The 23,232-nt window shown below is 34.1% G+C and overlaps 1 pseudogene; it reads left to right on the top strand.

Annotated features, from left to right (window-relative positions):
* Nucleotides 1–22,253: 22,253 nt before the first annotated feature.
* LOC149539144 (GATA transcription factor 12-like) lies at nt 22,254–22,933 on the top strand (annotated as a pseudogene).
* Nucleotides 22,934–23,232: the final 299 nt, after the last annotated feature.

The raw sequence follows: 23,232 nt of genomic DNA, 5'->3' as shown, positions 1-23,232 counted from the left end.
TCAAATTCTTTGTTGGTCTTCAAATTCATCAGAGTAATAATGGTATCTACATCACTCAATCTAAATACATCAAGGAGATACTAAAAAAGTTTGGTATGGAAGACTACAAACTAGTTGGAACTCCTATGTGTACTGGATTGAAACTTACCAAGGATGATGAATCAAAGGAAGTGGATCAGACATTGTATAGATCTATGATTGGAAAGTTGCAGTATGTAGTGCACACAAGACCAGACATTGACCTTGCAGTAGGAATTGTAGCAAGATTCTCAGCAAAACCAAAAGAAAATTACATGATGGTAATCAAAAGGATCATGAGATATTTGAAAGAAACTGAAGATTATGGATTATGGCATAAACTTGGAGAAAATCCAGATTTAAAAGTGTTCACCGATGTAGATTGGGCAAGGAATGTTGATGATAGAAAGAGTACAACTGGAGGAGCTTTCTTTCTTGGAAAGAGGTTGGTTTCTTGGACAAGTAAAAAGAAGAACTGTACATCCCAGTCCATAGCAGAGGCTGAATATGTTGAAGCAGTAGTAAACTGCTCAAACATTGTATGGTTCAAACAATTATTGGAAGGTATGAAGCAAGAAATCAAAGAACCTGTTGTTATGTTTTGTGACAACACAAGTGCAATTAACATATCCACTAATCCAATGATGCATTCAAAAACCAAGCATATTGCTATAAAGTATCACTTTGTTAGAGAATTGGTACAAGAATAGAAAATCAAATTGGAATATGTCCATACAAATGAACAAATTGCTGACATATTCACAAATCTTTTACCTAAGGATGCATTCTTGTATCTAAGAGGTAAGTTAGGGGTCATTCCCCTATCTGAAGCTCACTAAAATACAGTTTTAGTGATGCATCAACAGGAACAGAATCGAAGATCTATCAGTTGATGCAGCAAAGTAATGAAGACATTGCATATGAATGAGTACATCAAGTACAATGCTATTCATTTGATTTGTGTTGTCTTTGGAATGTGTTGTCAAAGAGGGAGAGTATACTATCATATCTTTTTGAAATTTGCAAGAAAATGAGAGCTTGTGTAAAAGGGAGAAATTATTATGAAAGAGGGAGATTACTATATTTGTGGAAGAGGGTCAAGTATTCTGTCAGTAAAGACCTGTTTTCAAATTTCATTCTACTATGACATGTTGTGTTGCCATCAATGACAAAGAGGGAGATTGTTGGATACAATTGTTCAATTGTATGTTGTCTTTGATGTTACACAAATGTCATATCAGTTTTTAGTCAGAGTCTACTAAGCTCAGATGGTCAGCAATGAAAGAGACAAAGTCTACCGAGCTTAGAAGGTTAGCAAATAAGGTTTACAGTGTCTATCGAGCATTCTCAGGCTTTACCTTGCACAGATAGTTGTTACCAAAATTTCAAGGTTTAGCAAAGGAAATTTAGTTGTTATCGAGATCACTCGATCATCAAGAGAAAATAGTGCAGGAAATAGTTCTAACTGAGCTTTCATGGGCAGTGAAGGAAATTTAGTTCTTAATGAGTTAACTCGAAAGCCAAAGGATTTTGAAAATTTTGTAGTCTTAACCAAGTTAAGATGGTTAACTTAGAAAATTATTTCTGGAAGTAGTATTTACCAAGCAGGGTCGGCCAGTGAAGGATTTTATTGTTTTGTGAAATAAAGTTTATTTGTTTAAAGTAATACTTGTAGCCGACTGATGTATGTTTTATTGGTAAATGTAACTTATGAATGAGCCGACTTGATAGTCTGAATGGTATATATAAGAAGTCAAGTTGTGAATTATAAGCAACTGATGGATTTGATGTAATGTGAATGAGAAGGATGATTGATTATTGTGAAAATGAATTTTGAAGGATGATCAGAGATCATTGAGGAGCAGCAAAGCTATATTTGATCGAAAAAGATCTAATAGTGCAAAATAGAGATCTGTAATCAAAAAATCTAGTTGCATCTTATTCAGGTCAATTCATTGTTACCTTATAACCATTGTAGTAGTGATTTCAAAATTTCTTAACAGAGTTGATTTAATAGCCATTTTTGTAAATCCTTTAACAAGGTGACAGTTCAGTTGAATTTTTCTAAAGACCTCTAGCAAGGCCACTCCTAATAGGGTGATTAAATCCTCTAACAGGGTCACACCTAACAGTGTGTATTGTAACCTTTAGCAGGGTTGAATCTTAATAGGGCTCACTTAAGAAGACTAAAAATTGGTAGCTAGTTACTTGGTGGTTTTTCCCATATTGGGTTTCCACATTAAATTTGGTGTCTCTTGTGCTCATGTTATTTAGTTTTGCATGCATGTTAATAATTATGAATGCTTGAAGATTAGTAACAAGTTAATTTACTGAGTTACAACATTTTTATAGTGTTTGTCGAGTATCAGCAGTAACTAGTTATTTAAGACATCTAAGGGATCTGCGAATTGTTTTTGGAGTAACTGATTCACCCCCCCTCTCAGTTACTCCATCTATAATTCCAACATTAACTACATCTCTCCAGAATATCTTCAAAATATTGTTCTCAAACATCATATATCTTGCTCCCTCTGTTACTAATCTATTTCTCCTTTCTTCTATACTATTATGCTTAGGTGTCTTAGGGGATGAAAGGTGTCTTTTTATGCCATTTACTTCACAAAAGCTATTAAACTTATTCAAAGTAAACTCTCCACCTCTATTAGATCTTAGGTGTTTAATCCTCAATCTAGATTCATTTTCAAATGTATTCTTAAGCATCTTAAACTTCTCAAATGCTTCAAATTTGTCTCTAAGAAATGCTACCCACATCATCCTAGTAAAATAATCAACAAGAATCATGAAATGTTCACCATAAAATGCTCATCTTTGTAGGACCACTCAAGTCTATGTGTACTATTTCCAACTTCATTGATATAGTAAACTTCTTTCTCAAAAAAGAATTTTTCTTCTACTTTGCAATAACACATTCCTTACATACCATGTTAGTAGGCTTCACAATTTTATACAAATCTCTAACAACAAGCATAGTGCTTACTTTCACAATGTTATCAAAATTTATGTGACAAAACCTCTTATACCACAACCAACTGTTATCAACCTTACAAAATAAGCACATCATCTCAGTAGGATTCAATTGAAAAACATTACCTCTTGATTTTGTACCAGTACCTATTAGTTTACCATATTTATCCTTGATAATGCATGTCTTTTCTATGAATTGTAACTATTATCCGTTGTCAACTAACTATCCAACACTCAAAAGATTATGATTTAGACCATCAACCAAAATAAAAATTATTAGTGTTAGTTTTCCCATCAAGAGTAATTGATCCTATTCATTTTATGTGATAGACCACATTGTTTCTAGCTCTAACAATTCCCCCATCACAATTGTTGAACTCAACGAATTTATTCATATTGCTAGTCATATGATGTGAACAACTACTATATATGATCTAATAAAATTTCTTATTTTCAACTTGTGAAACTAATTCCCTTTATTCTCTAACTTTTTCTTTTTTAGGACTTTCTTTTTTTATTACAACAAATCATATTTAATCACTTTCACTCAAGAATATTTCCACACCAGCTTCCAGATCTTCATCATTTCCATAAATACATTCTCTAGGCTTCCTAGGCTTGAAATTTCTCTTATACATCTTTACTCTCTTGGGGCTTAGAAGCATAATGAACATATTCATTACAATTCCAACATTTAAAGATTTTCTTACCTTTAGGTTCTCTTCTCACAAGTAGGGCAATTCCTTCTTCAATCTTCTTGTCTTCTTTCGATCTTCCTATACTGCTGCTAACATACACTCCACTAGTACTCGTACTTCTTGTTAATTTAGTTCAAACACTCAATGCAATAAAATAAATCTCAACTCTATGAAGATCTCCACTTTGTCTCAAACTTATCTTAGCTAATTCTAATCTTTCAAGAAGAGTCTCTCTTGTGAAATTTTCTGCACAAGGTATAACTTGTTCAATCATCTGCGCTATCTTCTTATATGTAGGTGTCAAAGTTTTCAAGATCTTCCATACAATTTCATCTTCATATTTCATTCCATCACAAGCCTTAATTCGTTCAAAATTCTTTGATATTCTACTAAAATAACTTCATACAGATTCATCTTCCATCATTTTAGCTTTTTAAAATAGACATATCCAATTATGCAATCTAACCTTCTTAGCATACCTATCACCTTCATAAGTAGATTCCAATGCTTTCAAAATTTCATGTTCCAAATTAAAATATTTTACCTGACCATGCTCATTTTCAGGAAGGGGTAGAAAAATTGCTTCCCTAACAAGTATATTGCACATACACAATTCTCTCTATGGTTCAGTACACTCAAGATTTTCTTCTTCAACCACTTCTTTCTTTTTCTTAGTGATCATGCGATTTCCTGTACCCATGTGTAGAAAATGTGTCTTCATATTCTCTTCCCAATTGTCATAATTGGTTCCATGGTTCCATCAAACTTCAGAATTTCTTTTGTAAATGACTCACCATAGATCTCCTTAAGCTAACAAGCTTTTTCTTCAAGGATCTAATTGTCTGATACCAATTGTTAGAAATTAATGTCCACCAAGATAACTAAGAGGAGGGAAGGGGGTGGGGTAATATGTTATCCAATTCAAACAACTCCTATTAACCTTACTTATTCTAAAACATATAATCAACAAGTGCAACAACTACAAGAAGATAACCATACACAATAACACCATATTTTTTAACTAGGGAAAACCTTGATCAACAAGAAAACCCTAGTGTGGATGGTACCCACGGAATGATGTACTAATATATAAGTTCCTTATAGGCGGATTTACCCTATTAGGATTTAATGAAATACATTTAGTACATATCAGTACCTATTAGAAGACTTTGAATCCTTGTGAGGAGATTCCAACCTAGTTAGGAGTTATGCCAACCCTGTTAAGAGTTGTGAAGGCAGAATGACCCACTGTCCAAATAGCTTGAGGGGAAAGACCACCAAACTCACTGTCCAACTGGCCTTCATATTATCCTTCATAGAATAATACCAATAAAAAATTGTCCACTACAATCTCTTTACCAAATACAGTCTCTACATTAGCTCACAGTGCCATATCCCCACCAAACGCTTCTCTAATCCCAAGATATTCAATATCAAGTTCATTGGATCTTAAATCCAAGTTCGCTCACTCACATTACACATATTTTTCTTATAACCACAATTTCTTACACAATCACTATCATAATCACAATCAAAAGGAAAACAACTTTCCTTTATATCAAGTCCTCAAACTAATTTTTAAGTTGGCCTTGAGGCTTTCTCAATTTACAATTAATATAGGACCACATTAAGATAATACAATACACATTATATTACATCTTTCATAATTACATAACATTGTTGGCTCATGGTATTCACAATACTTCACACATGCAACCTTGGACTTAGTGCAATCAACCATGCCATCTTCCTCAGTACAATTGCACTTAAACAAATTATGTCTCTGTTAGGAGATATAATCAAAACAATAGTAACCACTTCTCAAGAACTCTGCTAGAATTCTACCTTCAATAAATCTTGAATAACTATCAAATATCTTCATATCTCTTCATGCACTCTTAGTCATGTAATGCCCCACCCAAAGATCCTTGGAACAAGGATTCAATACAAGCCAAGATAATTTTTTTTTAAAACAAGTATGGATGTATACGATACTCAACATACGAGGATCACAAAGATCACAATAGAAGACTTAAGCACAATCTTGGCAACGAATGAATCTCCAAATGCCACTATCAAACTGACACACTCAAACAAAGAAATGAAGACCAAAGATGACAACAGAACAAAGAATCTCCAATTTTTCAAAGCAAGGAAACACTAGCATCCCAAAAGGGTACTCAAAAGTCCAAATTGTGTTCTCCAAAAAACAACAACGATGCCCACTATTTTTCATGTGAGAAAATTTGTAATTGATAGTCTCACACGAGGAAGTATCTCTTCGAGCAAGAAAGTACACTGAACCACACAAGGAAATGCCCATTCACATGAGGAAGTATTGGTTCCAATAGCCAAAAAACATTGCATTGGTGCTAAGGTTCGTGCGAAGAAGTGTTAGGAGCTATTTGAGGAAATGCAAGGCCCTACATGAAAATTCCATAATCTCACACAAGGAAGTACAATCTCGCATGAGGAATCAAAACAACTAACTAGGAAAACAAGGAATAACAAGATAGAAAAGATTATTCCTCCACACTAGGGAGTAACAAATCCACAATTGAGGCAAAGACACTTGAACAAACTCTCATAAAGATGAAATCTACATCTAACGGCCATCAGTGACATAACAGTAAAAGAAATATACTAAAAGAAACATCACAATTTACAAGAATAAGAAAACTCATGCGTGGTTCCTTCCGACCATAATAGCATCATGAGACCTCGAAGGTCCTAGCCATCCCCCATGTGTAACATCCCAGACTACTGACCAGATCGTCAGAGTTGTCTTATGAGAACATCACTACTAAAATGTAATACATCATAAGAATAAGGAAATCTAACATGCTAAAAAGTAAAGATTAGATATTCCAACTAATCAAAATTATTGTCTAACCATATGCTAAACATCATAATATTGTGTAAGGAAACTTAGGTGCGGAAACAACTTCCTACACTAATCCCTTAAGGAAAGTATTGTGCAAATTCCTATTAAATCCTTACAATTTCATATTCAATATTATATAAATAATGATATTTTAGTCAACCAGGAATACTGAAAACAGATAGAGAAAGAAACATATAAACACAAAGATATGCTAGTGGGAAAAACCTTTTGGTAAAATAACCTCACCCCTCCAAAACTTGCACAATGTATTATCTTCAACACAGAAGGTTCAACACACTTGCAATGCACGTTCTTTCAGGATAATGACACAAAAGACCAATCATGTAGCAACATACCATACCAACAATACACTTTCTCTATCACCTATCTACAACTCTAAAAATGCTTATATCATGCACTTTCCCTTTTAGGGAAACTTCCAAAGAACAATCATATTAGGGTTTTACCATTCTTTGGAAAAATAGGAACCCAAAAGTTTTTTGGGGCAATGCTTTGAACCTCGCATGTGAGTTGGAAACTCGAGTGTTTAGTACTGAATGATCAATTGTCACATGTCTTCACGTCTTCACCCATCATCAAATCTTCTAGAGATAGCTCTTACACATCTAGGAATCAGTCATAACCATTTCAACCATGATCTCCTTACACACAATTCAAGATATCGACACATACAAGTGGAGTGACACATCAACATGCCAACTAGACATGTACACTCACACTCAATTACATTATTTGCAAAAAATAAATTTACAAAACAAATAATAAGAATATGAATTATCCAAAGTTGAGACACCTTATTCCTAACATACTGGAATGCATCAAATAAACTAACATCATCTAAACATGGTATCCAAGCATTCCAATGAAAACATAAATCACTGGATAATATACTCCAGAACTTGAATCACCAAGTGAAACAATAAGCAACAATCCCACTGGAATAATAGACCATCTCTGTACACTAGTCCCTAGTAGTGGTAAAGGTAGCTACACCTCCTAACCACATGGAACCCATAGGTGCACTCCTGCCATGCTGATGGAGATAATGATCCAACCACATACACATAGAAAGAAAACATCCATGGCTAACACTCACACCATATAGTAATGATGACTAAAATGAAGAAAATGAGACGCCATATAGTCCTGGTCTAACACTCTATGGGTAACTATGTAGGGATATTGGTGGAGAGTTGGTGAACATGCTAACAAACCATTCTCCTTGGTACACCCTTAGTAGGTTGACATGTTGTGTCCCCAACTAAACTGCAAGGACTATGAATCACTAGCCATTCCCCTTGGCACCAACCTTGGGAGGTCAACTTTACATTTCTTATCTTACTTAATTTTCTATCAATTAATTAAGTTATCACTTATTAGAAACTTCTACATGTACACCACATCAAGAACACCACATAGGTTATGAGAGAAACCCCTCCACCACCTTACCCTACACACCCATGCTCATCACACAATGAGTGCTTGTAGGCACTCATATTCCCAACCCAACCCCACATGAACATAACTCTACTAAAATACAAATGGGAGATAAGGTCCTGTAAGTCACCCAACAAATGCATGTGCATGTGCTCATGTGTGGTGCACCACTATCATGAAGATCAAAAACAAGGGTTGGATTACAACACAATGCAAAGAAAACACTCAACCAAAAATAGAATTGGGAGAACGAATGTGGCATGCATCCTAATGCAACATAAAAGTGCAACAATGATTTGACTGACATCCTATAGATGATCCAAGTTCATGACTAATAACATGCCAAGAAAATTGGGTGGCACACAAATTGAGGTAAAAACCTCAAAACTTGAAAATATTGAAAATAAAACCCATTTGGTATTTGGGCACAAAAGCCACAAAAATCCAATAAAATTTTGGTTCACATACTGTATATAAAAATGACAAGCATAACAACACAAAATCCCAAACCCTCATCTCAAAAATAGGGAAAATGTTCATACCCGACCAACCAAGTAGAACTAGCAGACAAAAATAGAGGGGAACACTAGTTCTCAGCATCCTAACAAACAACTACCAGAAACATAACCAGAAACCGAGCTAAAACATGAAAATTGAAGAGCCCTACCTAACAGAAAAAGGGGCTGAAATAGGAAACATCACAATAAAATAAATAATTTGCAGGAAGCTACTAAAAATTACGACAAAGCAAGGTTTCCCCGAGCTGGATCCAACAAGACTGATCTTGTGAAGATCCCACACCCGTAGCTCTCACAATGAATAGAAATGTAATCTTCTAGAAAATGATTTTGGAAAAAGCTCTCAAATTCTCAATTTCCAAATGTGAGAAGTGAGAAATTAATTTCCTCTTTCAATACTTATTCACTTTTTGAGTGAATAATCGATTAGCGTAAATAACTAGTTAAACTAGTTAGACCCCGAATCAACCCAAATGAAAATAGGCTATTCTAAGCAATTGGAATTCATCTATGGTAAAGCTACTAGAAATTAAATTCAATAAAATTTAAAGCCCAAAAACCCAAAATCATTGAAAATTCTTTAAAAAAATTTGTGACAATGTGAATCTCTAAATGTACAGACACACTCACGAGTCTAGTCACATAATGTAAATGATTTCAGATATAACCAAATCACTAGAAGGTTTAATTTAACAATTAATTAAGGATACCTTGACCATACAGGGATGACATTTGTAAAATATGAACAATTCAATCACTATCTCCGAGTGCCACTACTAGACATATAAATACTACACACTAAAACACATGATCAAGTGCAATTGCATATAATAACATAATTGAAGCAATAAATGCATTAAATACCTAATTTAATGATTTATTCACATATACTGAAATAATCCATTTACATCACCCACGTACGCACAAAGCATCGTGAAGCAAGAATGAAGTAAACAACCATAACCGTAAATCCACATATAACACAATCAAAGATATGTCCAAATACTCAATAACCATGTATCATCCTAAAACATACTATCATCTCAAAATGGCACCAACATGCAAATGTGATAAACTAAATATCATAGTAGTATATGTTGGTGTAAATACATATTCACTATTTACATTTACTTAAGTTTACTTAGTTTAATGCATTATTTAATTATTTCTTAGGTGAGACACTTAGGAGTTTGCGTACTTTTATGAGTTGTCATGTTGGCAACATAGAAGTAAGCAACTCTAATTTAGCACATGATGTTTATAACACTAGAGTTTTCATAATTAATTGAGTTGTCATGTAGACAACACAGTTATTTGCACTCCTAATTTAGCACATGGTGTCTACAACATATTTTTGCATGCTACACCTTTGTAGGCTTATCCTCTCATCATCACACTTACTCCTATGCTTAATGGAGGATAACCCACACCTGGTGGACATGTGCTTGGTTGTATGACTTATCATGTCACTAACTCTTATGCATTCTAGAAGCATTCTAGAGGGATTTATATACAGGCACTCCTAGTGTACTTTCACATTGAATGGAATACATATTGTTATTCTAATCATACTCTTTTTGGTCTACTATTGTGCTTGTGCTTGAGTTCTTTGATCTTGGGTGAATTTTTCCCTAAGAAAAATTCTTACATGGTATCAGAGCTCTTGGAGAATTCCTCTTCACATAGGCATTCAAGACAATTGTTGCTTCAACACCTCAGCATAGATCCAAAGTATTGCAGTCATTGGGAGCATCTAGAGCCAAAATGGACCTTGCAATTGCATTTGGAACATCAATTTAGTGATAATTGGCTATAAATTTTCTTACCCTAGGCCAAAATTGATTCTAAGGCAAACAAAAATTTCAAATCAGCACTCGAAGGCCCGATTTGCAACTCCGGTATGATCATTTCTAGATCTACAATTTAATTTTAGGATATGTTATTTTAATTTTAGGATATGTTATTTTAATTTTCTTTGCATTTCGTTAGCATTATTTTGTTATTTTCAAAATATTTTTGAAATATTTTTTAGGCCAAGTCGACCTACAGAGAAATTTTTTTTGTACAAGCAGTGGGCAATCACACCCTAGCCCTGCACCTTGCATAGAATATTTGTAGAATATTCCTTTAAATCCTACATCATATTCCATTTGGTTTGGCTCAACAAGTCCAGACCACTCATTTTTCAGTCGCTCAATATACAGTCTGGTGGATGGAATTCTCATCAGCCGAGCTCAATCTACCAGCAGAAGCACCCAACACCACCGACACCACATTTATTTTAACACTGCGATGGCCTTGTTTTTAAACATCATAGTCCAATCTTTTGTCAATGTGGGACTATTTCTAAAAAACTCCAATGTCGTTCAAGCCATATTCCAGCCTGCACAGAGAAACTAGCCAACGCCACTAACTTCATTGACACCCATGCAAACCCCCATCATTTTTCTTCTCTAGCAGCTGCTACTTTGAACCCTCTTCCCACCATGACCCACAGACACATGGCCCCTGAGATCTGCTACGTAGGTATTTGAACTCCATGGTGGAGCACACCTAAGCCACTAGTCAACAACCTGCTAACTCACCATGACACGTCAGCATTTGTCAGTTGGACCATATGCTTGCCACATTGACTGACATGTGTTATCATTCCATACATTCTGTACGTACAACCAGCCAGCCATGTTAGCAAGGGGCTATTTTTTGCTGACATCAGCATTTCACAGATTAAACTTGATGATTGTCTGACCATCATGCGCACACATTTTTAAACAACTGTGATAGCTATTTGACCATCAAATTTAAGCTCACAATTTTCTACCTAGACCCCTCTCCAAATGCAATTTTGATTTCATACTCTAACTTTGGAAGGCCATAACTCAGTCATCCGAACTCCAAATAAAGTGTGATTTTTGTTTTGGGTAGAATTTCGTGAAATTTTTAGTGGTGGTGTTCTTTTCTAGTTTTGGTGCATGAATTTGTTAGAAATTGCATTTTTTGGTCACTATACCTGTTCAATCTTGCATTTTGCAACTTGAAACACTCTGTACGGGCTCATCTGGACTCAAAAATAGGTTCTATTTTTTTTTGAAAGTGCATTATTTTTCATCTACTTTACAAATTTGCATTCAGATTCTAGGGTTGTGTGGACAAAAATATCACTTTCAAACTTAGGGGCTTTTTTGCATTGTATTGCTTTGATTACTTTTCAGAATTGTTGTACATTTGAGCTATAGTGCTTAGTGACAGATTTGAGCCTTAAAAGCTAGTTGTGAACAACAAAATCAAAAGTCCACTTTGTACATTTTGACAAGTGGCCTATTGTACACACACAACATATAAAGTGTCAAAAGCATCTTTTTTGGGGGGGTTTTTTGATTGAGTGAAAGGCGGGGGGGGGGGTGTATATTGTGTTTTTGTGTCTCTCTTGTGTGCTCTTTTCATTTTTTGCATCATGGGATCACCTAAAGGTCCACTTCTAACTTCACACAATTATTCTACATAGAAATATATTGTATGGAGTAGATTAATGGAAAAAGGTCCAAGTCTTTATGTCAATGGTTCAATTGCAAAAACCACTGATGCCACAACACTTGATGATCAGAGAGTTAAAGACCAATAGGCTTTAGGAATTATTAGGACTTATATACATAGAGATCTCTTCTTCCACATTTCCAATTTCAAGGAAGCCAAACCTACATGGGAAAAACTTGAATCATTGTATGGTAAGGTGGATGAGGAAAATGGATACCAGATTGAGAATGACCTACTTCTCTTGGATCCTAAGAACTTTGACACAATTTAAGATTATATCAACAAAGCCAATGAGTTTAGAGAACTACTTAAAGATTGTGGTAATCCCATGAAGGATGATAGGTTGATTCATCACATCCTGAAGAGGCTACCTTTAGAGTATGCTTCCTTTGTTTCGAGTTATAATACTCACAGGTTGACCATGAGAAGTGCTTTCCAAAAGCCTACTTTTGAGGCATTTGCATAAATGTTGATTTTTGAACAATCCCATCTAATAGATATGGGGCTTCTCACATCATCAAAGACCAAAGCATTAGTGGCTAGTGATGAGAACCAATCAAGTCAAGGAGGAAGAAGTTCTAGCAACAACAATAAGAAGTAGTGGAAGTGAAAATCACAATCTGAGACACAACAATCCTCCTCACAACAAGGAAATTCTTCTTCCAACAAGAAGGGAAGTAATGAAAAGAAGGAAAAACTTATTTTTGCATATTACAAGAAATTGAATCATGATGAGTATCATTGCAAGACTAAGAGAATCGAGGAGTTGGAAAACCTACTCAAGAATAACAGAATTCAAGTGCCAAATGCTTCCAAAGATTCAACTCCAACCACTTCAAAGGAAAAAGGAAAAGCACTTATGGAAAATACAAGTTCTTCATCAGAATGGATTCTTGACTCAGGTGCCTCATATTACATGGGTTCTTCAAAGGGAGACTTTTCTTCATTGAAGCAGTCATAGGTACTGCACATCTTTGTGGGAGATGTTACAAAAATAGAAGTTGAAGGGAAAGGATATGAAGAGATGGAAAATGAGAAATTCAAAGACATTCTCTATGTTCCAAACCTAAGCTCTAATATCCTCTCAATTTACCAAATCACTCACCTTGGAGATGGCAACAAAGTTGAGTTCCTTCCAGATTCAATAATGGTGCGAAGTCTAAAAGATGATTCATTGGTTACAGTGGGAAAAGTCAATCATGACAAGAGGCTTTATTCCTTCTCCCACTTTGTGTTTAAGTCTCCTTCACAAGCCTTCTTAACTCAATCTCATTCACAAATCAAATTATGGCATGAGCGATACAGTCATCTTGCCTTTCACTATCTTCAACAACTTTGCTCAAAAAACATGGTCAAAGCTCTACCTAACATCAAATTTTCAGTGGATATACATCTCGAGGAGAAGCATGATAAAGGGAAGTTTTCAAGAGCACCAGTTATTCTTCAGTTGGTTCACATGGTACTAGTAGGTCCTTTTGTAGTGACATCAGTTAGCCAGGGTCACTACATCCTCACTTTCATTGATGACTTTTCATGCTACACATGGGTCTACTTTCTTCATCATAAGAATGAAGTGGTTGATAAGCTTCAAGCCTTTAGGATTCATGTTGAACAGAAATCAAAGAAAGCCATCAAGGTTCTACGAATGGACAATGAAAGCAGATATGTGGATAGAAGACTTAAAGACTTTTCCAAACTTGAGGGTATTGATCTTCAAAATCCACCAACATTATGATAAAGGGAAGTCTTCAAGAGCACCAGTTCTTCTTCAGTTAGTTCACATGGTACTAGCAGGTCCTTTTGCAGTGACATCTGTTAGCCAGGGTCGCTACATCCTCACTTTCATTGATGACTTTTCATGCTACACATGGGTCTACTTTCTTTATCACAAGAATGAAGTGTTTGATAAGCTTCAAGCCTTCAAGATTCATGTTGAACAAAAATCAAGGAAAGCCATCAAGGTTCTACGAATGGACAATGAAAGTAGATATGTGGACAGAAGACTTAAAGACTTTTGCAAACTTAAGGGTATTGATCTTCAGAATCCACCAGCATTCAATTTGCATAAACAGATGTTGCAACACTAAGGATATGAACTCTTAAGTCCATGGAAAGTTGCATGATACAAGCCAAGTCTCTTGATCCTAAACTAGAAGTCAAAGCTATTAGCAGTGCCAATCACATACTTAACAAGTCTCCTCATAATGCCTTAGATGGAAAGACTCCTTTTGAGGCATGGTGTGGTAGGAAACCAATTGTGAAACACTTCAGAGTCTTCATTTGTCCAGCATGGGCAAACATATCTTCCAAGGGATGCAAGGCACCACCACCTAGGCCTTGTACTTTCATCAGATATGAAGATAATGTTAAGGCATACAAACTTATGGATCCTAAGACTCATAAGATCTTTGTGGAGAAGGATGTACACTTTGAGGAAAGTTCACCAAGCTTAACCACTAATCCTCTCCGCACTTCATACATTGTGGAAACTGATAGTGACACCAGCGATAGTGCTTCAACAGATTCAGATACATGGGGTTCTATTGATAATTGGAGCAAGAGGTCACAACATGAACATAGTCCACATGCATACATTTTCACAGTGATAGGTCTAGCACAATAGGGTACACCTTGTCTTCCAGCTCCAGCAACAGGGGATGACTACATAGCAGACATTTAAGGATTGTTTGTAAAGTCACGCATAGCAGACTCGAGAGACATAATTGATGATATAAATCTTCTCTTTGATGAAGATGATCCTTCTACAATTGTTGTGAGGGCTCACTCTAACCCTCCTGCCCATTCTCTACATTATCAATCTTCACTAGTTGATATGATTGTGGATTCTTATGTACAGTAGTTGTAGGAGGTCTCTTTATCATTTGAGGAGACAATTAGTTCTTTGGGACAAGTTCTGCATCCATCCTTGCCAGATTTGCATTTGTTCTTTTCAACATTGTTGGAAGGAGCAACTATAAGCATCAACACAGGGATAGTTGAGCAAGTTTTAGGGCCACCATACATCTTCAAGATTCTTCCCACACATAGGGGAAACATCTCATTTGTACCTTTTCCATTGTTTCTTCCAAAGCGGAGGAACATTATTCAGCAGTCATGGACTAGCTTCTACCTTGGAATAGCTTTCACTGATCAACATTCTTCATTTGGGGGGGGGGGGGACTACCTTGTCTATCTTCCTCTTCTTTCTTATGTGGGGGCTTTTTCCTCTTATGAGGTTTTTTCCTTCTCATTCTTCACTTTTGTATATACTTGATGTATGTCGTAATGGGGGGGTCTCGATTACTCCATCCATCCATGTATCTTGTCTTTTCATCTCTCTTTTTGGGGGAGGTTTTTTCCCATGAGGTTCCCTCTTTCTCCACTTTATGAGAGATTGCATTTTATTATGTACATGGGTACCTAACATGGCCTAGTAGCCGGGACCCATCTTGCATTTTCATCCTAGCTTTTGTAAGCTTAAGTGCATTCCCCTAAGTTGCACTTAAGGGGGAGCGTTGGTGTCAATACGTATTCACTATTTACACTTACTTAAGTTTACTTAGCTTAATGCATTATTTTATTATTTCTTAGGTGAGACACTTAGGAGTTTGCATACTTTTATGAGTTGTTATGTTGACAACACAGAAGTAAGCAACTCTAATTCAGCACATAGTGTCTACAACACTGGAGTTTGCATAATTAACTGAGTTGTCATGTAGACAACACAATTATTTGCAATCCTAATTAAGCACATGGTGTCTATAGCATATTTTGGTGTGCTACGCCTTTGTAGGCTTATCCTCTCATCATCGCAATTACTCATGTGCTTAATGGAGGATAACTCACACCTGGTGGACATGTGTCTGGTTGTATGATTTATCATGTTGTTGATTCTTATGCATTCTAGAGGCTTTTATATATAGGCACTCCTAGTGTAATTTCACATTGAATGTAATACATATTGTTATTTTGATCATACTCTTTCTAGTCTACTATTGTGCTTGTGCTTGAGTTCTTTGATCTTGGGAGAATTTTTCCCTAAGACAAATCCTTACAGTATAGCATCTATGATGTTGAATTCCAAGTATAACATCTGACCATCAGGTCACCTCACAATACAAATAACATGAGTAATAAATATCTCTCAAATCAAAATAAAACAAGGTACAAACTACAAACATGAGAGGCACTACAAGTCACATTATCACACCACTCTATAAAATATCACGTTAAGTGCACATAGCCTCATCATGAATCCTCAAACCTCATGATCTCAATCTTTGTCTGCTACTTTGCCAGTCTTCTATAGAATCATTAGTATGTTGACATCAATGACAAACACAATAATGAAATAGATAGATTAATCCAAACTAAAACTAAGTCAAAATTGGGTGAGAATATCTTTTGAAGGGAGGCAAAATAAAGCAAAAATAATGAAACAAGACCTAGGGAATACTACAATCCTGACTACTTTTAAATGCTAATATATTTATTAATTTATAATAAACTTTTATTAAAAAATTATTTTATTCTAGACCCTAATATTATTTTCTTTGCAAGGCAAGAGCCTATAACACAATGGTAACTTGTGAGCTTCTCATTAGGGAGGTATTGTGTTTGAGTCTACATGAGCTTAACATATAATGATAACTATCCCAACAAATAATAATTAATCTAGGCTTAGGCCCATTATTGATAAAATAAAATAAAATAAATTCTCTATAACAACTATTATCTTTACTATCTTATATTTAATAATATCTTGGCATCTGAAAAATAAGTATTAGTCCTAATAATCAAAGCCCTATTATCTATTTCAAGTTTTTTGAAAAGATAACTCAAGAAATTAAAAAAAATGCTTATTGCATAGAAACTATGAAAGGATTGTTCATTCTAGTGAGGTAAGTAAACTAATAAAATATTTACTCACCCTATTATTAAATCCAAATGTAAAATATATTTGATCCTAAAGCTTTTATCTTGTATTATTCCACTAAGGAATTTTACAGTTATTGGATTATTGGCTAATTTGATTGTTCACTATTAGAGAATCTTCACAATCTACTTCTTTGTAAGACTCTTTATTAGCCAAGAAAGTAAGATTGGCTAAAATAGAGCTAGAATTGGAAGTTGGAGATGCACCTAAAATGCTTCCTAAAGAATGGTGTTACTCTATGAGTTTGGTCTATGATTTGTATTTTTTGGTTACTAATTATAAGTAGATGAACCCCCTTATTTTTTGGCGATAGATAGATATGCAAAGTTAGATGTAGGACTGAGGTATTTTTAGTGTCACTATTGTATAGTTGATGTTATATGATTAATGGTGCATCAGGATGAAAAATACTAAACAATGAAAGTGGTGATATTAACTATATGACAAAATTTAAAGTGCAACTTTTCTCTTATTTTAATATAATGGATGCTAGCCCTACCTAGGTGGTAAGTTATCCAAAAAAATATATTCATGTTAAGATTCATAAATTATTTATTGTATGATTTAGACAATGAAATTTTAGTAATTATCTAGTATTGATGAAATTAAAATATTAAGATTTATTTCAAAATAAAACCATAGTTTCTATCTTATAGAAATAATGCAATTTACCGAGAAGTAAAAAGGTTGCAATTGTTAGAGATTCATAGAATCACACACCAAGATGATAGACAATTTTGTGACAAGCCATTTATCGATTAATTTTAGAAAGTGAAATGCTACATGGCATTTTTTAAATTCGTAATAAGCAACTAAAGTTAAGAAATGTTTGTTAATATGTGACGTGTATGAGTATTTACGTTAAAGAGTAACAACTATATAATAGTGAATTCCCATATAAATTTGATTACCTTTCAACATTGGAAAATCCCTAATTCTACCTAAAATTTACAATAATCCTATCAAAATCCAAAAGGTTTTAAGGTGGTATTTCAAATAAATAAAACAAAAGATATTATAGAAAATAAATGCCACGTAGATATCATTGGGACAATACTAATGGGTCTTATATATATTTTAGGGTTTAAGGTTTAGAAAGTCTACAAAATTCTAGATTCTCGAACTTGATGCATCAAATAGGCTAATGGGATGGAATTCTATAGAGCTAATATACTAACTAATGACACCTATTAATGATAATAACAAATGAACATTTATTACTTAATTTTAATGAGATGAAATTAAGCTAGATTTAAACACATGGAGAGATACAAAAGATCTTGATGAGATAGAGAATTTACAACTTAATAAAACTTTCTAGTTTTTTTCATGATCTTTGGTATCCTTCATGAGAAATAGTAGAATATAGAAGCCAGGGTGGAAATTATGGGGTTAAAATGTGAACATTTTTGCTTCCTTCAAAATCTATTTTGTCATTTTTCCTAGGCCTCATGTCATTGATTAGTCTAAAAAAAAAAGGAATGTTTAATAAGTTTAGAGGAATAAAAATACACTCTCTTTATCATAAAATATGGATATTTTGATGAAAATTTAGTTGGTATGATATAGGCATTGCTTCAAGAAAGAAGATCTTTTGTGATTGTAGGCATGGTAGAAAAGATATTTCTAGAAAGATTGCTATATAAACCCTAAGTAAGCTTAAATGTTAAGACATGAAAGCGACCTAATTGTAAAAATAGTTAGGCAATATCCTTCATCACACCAACACACTCCCATGTGGGAAAAGAAGAGATGAAAATATGCTTTATGCTCAATTTCAATTCATATTCATGAATCTACCTAATTCTTGCATTCCTTGTTTAAATGTACGTGTTGTCTTGTAGACCAATTTGGGCTTCTTTTTATAACGGTTTAGGGATTAGTTCAATTAATAGGTCTATTAAGAAAAGAAATGAGACACAATAGGTCACTCAAAAAACTTAGGCTTCATTTTACATAAAATCAACATTAGGTGAATATTAACAAATTTTCAAATGAAAATATCTCAAACAAGAGACCATCACTTAATAGTTGACAATTACTACAGAAATTTTAAGCAGATTCATAAAAAATGATTTTTGACATGACTTCATTGCATCATTTTCTAGTACATTGATAACCTATCATACTAAACATACACACTAAACTTCTTGAATCTAAAGATCTTGATAGGCAAACAACACATGGAATTTGAATAGGTATTTTTCAAAACTAAAACAAGCTTTAGAAAATAGAACAAGTTATAATCTTCAAGCTAGGAGACTTTTATATTACATACTTCAAAAGTTGAACCCACTTTGTTTAATTTCAATATGCATTTATGGATGTTATGTGGTTACAATAAACACATTTGCCTAATTTTAGGAAGCTAAATAATAAAAGTAGCCTATTTTATTTAATGTATCTAGTATCATAATTTGCACCTCATATAATTCTTCATTACATGATGCCCTTACATTAGCTTTAAAAATCTCTAAGCCTCTGGTCCCTCCACTACCATGACTTGTTTGGCTCAAGATTTGTGCACCATGAACATGTTTGAATTATACAAATTCATTTTGCAAATCAACAAAAGCACAAGGGCCATTGGGACATCAAAATTGCAACCCTTGCGATGTAACACTTCTTCCCAATGCTCACAGATGCCAAGAATCCTTCACCTAGCTTAAAATTTTATTTTTTGAACTTCATTGGCCTTCTCGAAGGCTTCTTCACTTTGTTGGCTTTTTTGGGATCTCTTCTTTGCAATTATTGGCTTCTAGTCCACTCTTCATCATCTTGGAGGATTCTCACAATGTTTTGACACACATTTCTTCTTCACCATCTCGCCTCCATCCCATTGAGCTCTGATGTGTCCTTTAAGGGGAGTACCCTTGTATTGCTTCACCTCCTTTCATTTGAGCATATTGTATTATCTTCATTATATTTATTGCTATTTACTTTATTGTCATTATTTATCCATCATATTTCAATGATCAATATTCATATTATATATTTATTCCTTTGGCTACTATAGAGGTCGAAACACCAAAACAAAGACTTGACTAAGGCAAGTCTCCAAACAACCCAACATTTTTCCTTCTTGTTTGTGTAAAGGTTTTAGAAGAGGGAATGAACGCTCTTGGATTCTTCTAACTCTTGTTCGTAAACTCTCTCTTTTTCATTTTCACAACTTGAATTAATTGCTCACATAGTGTAGGCACACTCTTTATTTCTTGTTTCCAAACTAGTTTCATTTTTTGTATTAATCAATTCAACACTTTCTAGTAGTATGTGTTAAATTATGTACCCTACCCATACAAGACATACATGTTCTTTTTTGTCGTCTTGTATCTAAATTGTAGCCCCAAACTAGCATTGTTAACCAAGACAATAAGGTTATGAAGCTAGGCAATTAGTCTTGACAATTTGCATTTTTGTTTACAGTAATTAAAACATTTTTATTTGTTAGTATAACCAAGTCAATCCAATTTCCTTATTTCATATTATATTATTGTAATTCTTAAGTTCTATTAAATCGATTAACCTTCTTTTTCACTCAAGCTGGATAAAGTGAGGTGACATTGGATTCATTTTTCCCTTGAGTTTTTAACAACCTCGAGGGTGGTGAATTCCCTTCTCCATGATATAAACATACATCCACTAACCCTCTTAATTTAGAAGGAAGCTTAATATGATAAATGATTTTTAAAAAACTAAAATTTTGCTTTAAATCACCATGATGTTAGCTTATAACTTTAGAACAAATTTTAGTTCCATATCAGGGATAACTTTAAGGAACTCCCCCCCCTCCCAAAATTTATAAAATTGCGGTGAATCACGTCATTTGGGTGAAAAAAAATTAGTAGTGTTGGCGAATTATGCGTCAATCAATGGATATTTGGTGGCAAATTTTTTAATATTTTAGACAATTTTTATAAAATAATGGCAATTATAATTTTTGTTTTTAATAAAATTATTAATATTGATGGCGAATTATGTTTTGAAATGTAATTATGTTGAATGTATTATTTGAGAACTCAAACCGTTTGATGATCCAAGATCAATGGCCGAGGTTTAATTTCGGCCAACATTTCTTGAAAGAAGAAGAATTGTCGAGGTAGTCCTCGGAATGTTGACATGTATCAAGGTAAGTTGTCTGTGGAGTACACTGTCACTCATAAAAAAAAATTCACATAGGAAAATGGGAATTTGGCGAATGATGATCGTCGAAAGAGACACTCAATTAATTCCGTGGCAAATAAGAGTAAACATTAAAAAGAAATATGGGCGAAGAACCCGACTACCAAATTGAAATTATGTAATAATAGTGGCGAATGTTTCGACCACTATATGAGTATTTTATAAAATTTAGGCGAACCAGTCAACTACTATACGATGTTTTTTTTAGCCAATTTCTATAGCCCAATCGAGACGTATTAGCCAATTGACGAATAATAGCCACTAAAACAAGAGCTCTTGTAGAGCTAGAGTCCCTGCCTATAGAGTAAAATAAGTGAACTTATATGATATCTTTTATGATGTGTTGTATATTTGTTCGAAGGTCAAATTAAAATATTCTTAGATTATGATTTTGAATAGTAAAGAAGCTATTTTTATGAATTGAGAAAATTTATGTGTAATGATCAATTTATTATCGATTAAACTAAATAAATGTCTTAACTGTGTCTTTTATAAAAATTATATTGAATATTGATTTCTTTTAAGTAAATTTAAAATATGGGTTTACATATTATGACTAGTAATTGGAGAAATAAGAATATATTAATTGAATATACTAAATTTAATCTTTTTCAAAGATATTTGCAATTCGAATTATTTTGTGGTCATGAATTTTATTGTGTAAAAATATTTTAACACTATTCTAATTTAAACGAGCAATGTAAAACTTTTGACTTTTTTACACAATTAGATTTAAAATCGAAATACAAAACTTTAAAATTTATGACTTCTACTTGAATGCATCTAAGTTATGACATCTTTGACTTTTTGCTTTAAAAATTAATAAAATCATGTTCATATTTAGAACAAAGATATATTTCATGTAGAATAACTAATATGACAATTGATTTTTAGTGTAAAGATGAATTTAACTATTTTGACTAAAGTTAATTTCACATTACTCTTACCAAAATTTATACTAATAACAAAATATTTATCTTAAACAATTACATACTAATTAAATCAAATTGATAAAATTTAAAAGTGAACACTAAAATAAATTATAGATAACTTTATAATAGCTTAGATAGCTTTATAATAGCTTAATTTATGAAACATACAATGGTTAATACCAAAATTTGGATTTTGCGGAGAAGAGAAGTCGTAATGGGGATCCGTGTGAAAATTTCATGTACAGGCATCACTATTACTCCTTGGAAGACTTGGAATGGCTGTCAAATTTCGTGGAGGACTCATTTTCCGTCGGCAGTTTGGGGGAATTTCCGTCCTGCTATCTGCTGGCGTCTGTTGACGGGAGAAAAGACCATTTGCACAGACGCAGCAGAAGCAGAACAGTAATAATAACACTAATGTTATATTTTCGGCATGCAAAGAATTAGGCACTCAATGGATTCCAGTCCGTGTAGCCGCGTGTGTACATTTTGCCCCCAGTTACTGAGCCACCCAGGGTTCGAATCTCAATCGTCCATTTTCTCCACTTCCGACTCCTCTTCAAATTCATGCGTCACTTATTGACGGCCGCCAAAGAAGCACAAACCACACCACAACCACAACAACGACGCTTCAAAGAAATCTCATGATGCAAACGCAGCTCCGGCGAGGCGTTGCAGTCATTGTCTTGTGCAAAAAACTCCACAATGGAGAGCCGGCCCGCTTGGCCCAAAAACTCTCTGCAATGCCTGCGGTGTGTGGTTCAAAATCCGGCCGCCTCCTTCTATAGTACAGGCCCGCATGGAAGAGTCCAGATTTTTTTTACTAAATTTTGTGTTAAAAAAAATCATTTTACCTTCGGCAAAAATGGTTTCAGCCAATAAGAATTCAGAAATTAATGCACAGAAATTGATTTTAAAAATAAACTGTTTTTAAACTTTAGAAAGTCACATCCAAACAGTGAAAAAATTAATTGACACGTGTCTAATGAAAACATTACTACCCTGCTTACATATAGGCAGGGACTAAAAATCCCTGTTCCATATTTGAAATGCAATATATTGTTTGATTGCAATATACATATTGCCC

This window comes from Cupressus sempervirens, chromosome 9 (genome assembly GCF_028749045.1).
Source record: "Cupressus sempervirens isolate cs-2001-9-10 chromosome 9, ASM2874904v1, whole genome shotgun sequence".
Classification (NCBI taxonomy): Eukaryota; Viridiplantae; Streptophyta; class Pinopsida; order Cupressales; family Cupressaceae; genus Cupressus; species Cupressus sempervirens.
This window is presented reverse-complemented; position numbering and strand designations above follow the sequence as displayed.